Source organism: Bison bison, unplaced genomic scaffold (genome assembly GCF_000754665.1).
Source record: "Bison bison bison isolate TAMUID 2011002044 unplaced genomic scaffold, Bison_UMD1.0 scf7180017864149, whole genome shotgun sequence".
In the NCBI taxonomy this organism is placed as follows: domain Eukaryota; kingdom Metazoa; phylum Chordata; class Mammalia; order Artiodactyla; family Bovidae; genus Bison; species Bison bison.
In genome coordinates, this window is record NW_011494721.1 from 126,629 (window position 1) to 132,411 (window position 5,783).

The window sequence follows — 5,783 nt, forward strand, 5'->3', positions numbered from 1 at the left end:
CAGTCACCATCGGTGGTGATTTTGGAGCCCAAGAAAATAAGGTCTGTCACCGTTTCCATTGTTTCCCCATCTATCTGCCATGAAGTGATGGAACCAGATGCCATGATTTTTCTTCTGAATGTTGAATTTCAAGCCAACTTTTTCAATATTCTCTTTCATTTGCATCAAGAGGCTCTTTAGTTCTTCTTCACTTTCTGCCATAAGGGTGGTGTCATCTGCATATTGGTGGTTATTGATATTTCTCCCAGCAATCTTGATTCCAGCTTGTGCTTCATCCAGCCTAGCAGTTCTCATGATGTACTCTGCATATAAGTTCAATAAGCAAGGTGACAATACACAGCCTTGACATGCTCCTTTCTCTGTTTGAAACAATTCTGTTCCATGTCCCATTCTAAATGTTGCTTCCTGACCTGCATACAGATTTCTCAAGAGGCAGGTCAGGTGGTCTGGTATTCCCATCTCTTTAAGAATTTTCAACAGTTTGTTGTGATCCACATAGTCAAAGGCTTTGGCATAGTCAATAAAGCAGAAATAGATGTTTTTTCTGGAACTCTCTTAATTTTGATGATCCAGCGGATATTGGTAATTTGATCTCTGGTTCCTCTGCCTTTTCTAAATCCAGCTGGAACATCTGAAAGTTCATGGTTCACATACTGTTGAAGTGTGGGTTGGAGAATTTAGAGCATTACTTTGCTAATGTGTGAGATGAGTGCAATTGTGTGGTAGTTTGAGCATTTGTTGGCATTCCCTTTCTTTGAGATTGGAATGAAAACTGAACTTCTCCAGTCCTGTGGCCACTGCTGAGTTTTCCAAATTTGCTGGCATATTGAGTGCAGCACTTTCACAGCATCATCTTTTAGGATTTGAAACAGCTCAACTAGCATTGAATCACCTCCATTAGCTTTGCTCATAGTGATGCTTCCTAAGGCCCACTTGACTTCACATTTCAGGATGTCTGACTCTAGGGGAGTGGTCACACCATTGTGATTATCTGGGTCATGAAGATCTTTTTTGTATAGTTCTTCTGTGTATGCTTGCCACCCCTTCCTAATATCTTCTGCTTCTGTTCGGTCCATACCATTTCTGTCCTTTATTGTACCCATCTTTCAAATAAATTTTCCCTTGGAATCTCTAATTTTCTTGAAGAGATCTCTAGTCTTTCCCATTCTAATGTTTTCCTCTATTTCTTTGCATTGATCACTGAGGAAGGCTTTTTTATCTCTCCTTGCTATTCTTTGGAACTCTGCATTCAAATGGGTGTATCTTTCCTTTTTTCCTTTATTTTTCCCTTCTCTTTTTTCACAGTTATTTGTAAGCCCTCCTCAGATAAGCATTTTACCTTTTTGTTTTTCTTTTTCATGGAGATGATCTTGATCACTGCCTCCTGTACAATGTCAGGAACCTCTGTCCATAGTTCTTCAGGTACTACATCTATCATATCTATTGCCTTGAATCTATTTCTCACTTCCACTGTATAATCACAAGGGATTTGATTTAGGTCATACCTAAATGGTCTAGTGGTTTTCTCTTTCTTCAATTTAAATCTGAATTTGGCAATAAGGAGTTCATGATCTGAGCTACAGTCAACTCACAGTCTTTTTTTGTTGTTGTTGTTGATTACTGTACAGAGCTTCTCTATTTTTGGCTGCAAAGACTATAATCAATATGATTTCATTATTGATCATCTGGTGATGTCCATGTGTAGTCTTCTCTTGTGTTGTTGGAAGAGGGTGTTTGCCATGACCAGTGCATTCTCTTGGCAGAACTCTATCAGTGTTTGCTTCATTCTGTACTCCAAGGCCAAATTTGCCTGTTATTCTAGGTATTTTTTGACTTCCTACTTTTGCATTCCAGTCCCCTAGAATGAAACGGACATCTTTTTTTGGGTGTTAGTTCTAGAAGGTCTTGTAGGTCTTCATATATCTGTTGAACTTCTGCTTCTTCAGCTTTACTGGTCAGGGCATTCACTTGGATTACTGTGATATTGAATGGTTTGCCTTGGAAACGAACAGAGATCATTCTGTCGTTTTTAAGATTGCATCCAAGTACTGCACTTCAGACTCTTTTGTTGACCATGATGGCTACTCCATTTCTTCTAAGGGATTCCTGCCCGCAGTAGTAGATATAATGGTCATCTGATTTAAATTCACCCATTCCCGTCCATTTTAGGTCGCTGATTCCTAGAATGTCAACAATCACTCTTGCCATCTCGTTTGACCACTTCCAATTTGCTTGATTCATGGACCTAACATTCCAGGTCCTATGCAATATTGCTTCTTACAGCATCGGACTTTACCTTCCATCACCAGTCACATAATCACCTGGGTGTTGTTTTTGCTTTGGCTCTGTCTCTTCTTTCTTGAGTTATTTCTCCACTGATCTCCAGTAGCATATTGGGCCCCTACTGACCTGGGGAGTTCATCTTTCAGTGTCCTTTTTTTTCTATCTTTTCCTATTCAGTTATATATTTATATTTAACAGTGATTAAGGAATAGAACTTATGGCAATTAGGTGGGAAAAAAACTGGGAACTATGACAGATTTTATTTTCTTGGTCTCCAAAATCACTGTGGGTGGGGACTGAAGCTGGGAAATTAAAAGACACTTGTTCCTTGGAAGAAAAGCTATGATAAACCTAGAGAACATATTAAAAAGCAGAGACATCACTTTGCTGACAAAGGTCCATACAGTCACATACAGTAGTGAGAATTGGACTATAAATAAATTTTTTCAGTAGTCATGTACAGATATGAGAGTTGGAAAATAAAGAAGGTTGAGCTCTGAAGAACTGATGTTTTTGAACTGTGGTGCTGGAGAAGACTTTTGAGAGTCCCTTATACTGCAAGGAGATCCAACCAGTCCATCCTAAAGGAAATCAGTCCTGAATATTGATTGGTAGGACTGATGCTGAAGCTGATACTCTAATACTTGGGCCATCTGATGCGAAGAAGTAACGCATTGGAAAAGACCCTGATGTTGGGAAAGATTTAAGGCAGGAGGAGAAGGAGACAACAGAGTGAGATGGTTGGATGGCATCATGGCATCATTGGCTCGCTGGACATAAGTTTGAGTAAACTCTGGGAAATAGTGAAGGACAGGGAAGCCTGGCATGCTCCAGTCCATGGTGTCACAAAGGGTCAGACACCACTGAGTGCCTGGAAGTCAATAACAAAGAAATAGGACAATGATATCACAAGGTCTTTGAAAATCCCCATGTAAAGTTTGTACATAATCAGATCCCACAGATTTTAATTCAAGTACAATCTCTAAGTTGAATGTTATTATCATTCCCTAGTGGCTCAGTGGTAAAGAATCAACCTGCCAAGTCAAGAGATGTGAGAGGCGTATGTCAATACCTGGGTCAGGAAGATCCCCTGCAGTAGGAAATGGCAACCTGTTCTGGTCTTCTTGCCTGGAAAATTCCATGGACAGAGGAGCCTGGTGGGTTATGGTCCATGGGCTCACGAAAGAGTCAGCACATGACTGAGTGACTGAGCAGGCACACATCATTCTGTTGCTTTCCTTTATAGTTTACTACATGTTTGGGCTCCCTGGTGGCTCGTGTGGTAAAGAGTCTGTTTGCAGTACAGAAGACCTGGGTTCAATCAATCTGTTAGAAAGATCCCCTGGAGAAAGGAAATGGCTACCCACTCCAGTATTCTTGCCTAGAGAATTCCATGGACAGAGAAGCCTGGCAGGGCAACAGTATGTGGGGTTGCAAAGAGTTGGTCTTGACTGTGTGACTAACACTTTCAGTTACTACTTGTTTTGATTAGTAATATACATACTGTTTATTTTGCAAGTTTGAAACTGTATATGAGTAGTGTCATACATTTAGTATTCCTGTGAGACTTATTTTATCACTCAATATTGTATTTTGGAGATGCATTTATAATGAAGTATAGGACATAGTCTATTCATTTATACTACTGCACAGCCTTCTGTTTATGGATATACCACTATCCATTCTTCCATTCACATTTCAAAATACATTTCAGTTCCCAGGTTCTTGTCATTATAAGTACTTCTGCTGTGGTCACTATTGTACAGGTCTTCCTTAACAAGAACGAGGGTTTCTCTAGGTTATAGACTTGATGTGGATTTGTTGGCTCAAAGTCTGATCTTATTAGGTTTTACTAGGTAATATGAAATTGTTTCCAAAGTGACAGTATCATGGTTCTCTTTCATCCACAATGAATGAAAGTTTCTGGTGTTAATCCTGGCCTTATCTTATCATTGCCTAACCTTTTAAACTTGCCAACCTGATGGGTTTGTGATGATTTGTTACTGTTGTTTTAAATGACATTGCACTAAATTTTAACAATATTAATCATTGTATTTATTGGCAAATCATATTTTCTCTTCTGTGAAATATCTGTACTATTTCTCTTTCCCTTTTCTATTATTTTATTTCCCATAGATATACATGAGTTATCTATTTGCTAAACAAATGTTTGCCGTATATGTAGCAAATGGATTCTCCTTGTTTTTGCCCTGATTAGCAGCACTTAAATGGACAAATGGATTTTTAAAAATCACTGTTTAAGAAATTTGATATGCATGAAGCATTCTTAAGTATGTATTATTTTAAAAAGCTTCATATACATTTGAAAATAAGGGTGATTTAAAAAAGAAATAAAAGTTATCATAAGAAAGTCTGTATTGGTATCTTAGGGACAGCTTGAAACTGTTAACATTAAAATGTTTCACTTTGATAATATTTAAAAATGTTTATATTACCTGTGCTTAATGTTTTGTATATTTTACATATTTAAAAAATGAACAGTTCCTACGATATGTATGCAAGAAAATTGTAGCCACATTTTCTCTATGAAAACAGTAGTTGATATTCACCTGCTCCTTAAAGCCCCCTTTAAAGGAGAATTTTGACTGCATTCTGTTAACTTCCCTAATGAGAGCAAAGATGTTGGAAGAATGAGGGAATCTCTGGTTTTAGAAAATACAAATGAAAGATTTCCAAGTCTGCAGCAGTCTCTTTTTGGAATTTTAGCTTTTACCTATTTTCATTGTTGTGCAGGATTTCTCTCCACTCCCATCCATTCCCCACCCCCAACACACACACACACATACACACACACACACGTGTGTTTAGCAAATAGATAACTCATGTATATCTATGGGAAATAAAATAATAGAAAAGGGAAAGAGAAATAGTACAGATATTTCACAGAAGAGAAAATATGATTTGCCAATAAATACAATGATTAATATTGTTAAAATTTAGTGCAATGACATTTAGTGCAAATGTCACACACGTGTGTGTGTGTGTATACATATATATATATATATATATGTATATGTAAAGGAATTTTTTCTGTTATTCAAATATGGGACTCTTATTAATTATAAACATTTTTCTCTAGCTTTTAGAGAAACTTTGGTGGTTTTCAGAGGAAATTATCTGATCATCACTTTATCTTTTATTTTGTAACTGAGGCTTTATACACAGAGATAAAAATGCTGACTCTTACTGTTTTGTGATAAAAAGTAAATAATAAGGACACATAGCTGTCAAAGGGTGATGATTTTCAGTCAGCGTTAGGCTTGGAAAGAATCAAACTTGTGACCTGAAGATGATAAACTTGAGTGGCCTTCACCCAGAAGCAATCCCATGTGTTCATTTCTTTATCATTTGAGTGTCTTGAACTGAGTTAGAAACAATCTATCATCTTTAAATCAAAATTTGTCTTTCTTTGTAACTTTTAAACAAAGTAAAATATTTTCAAAAAGTATTTCTTTTTGTAAACAAAACCTTTATCAGTT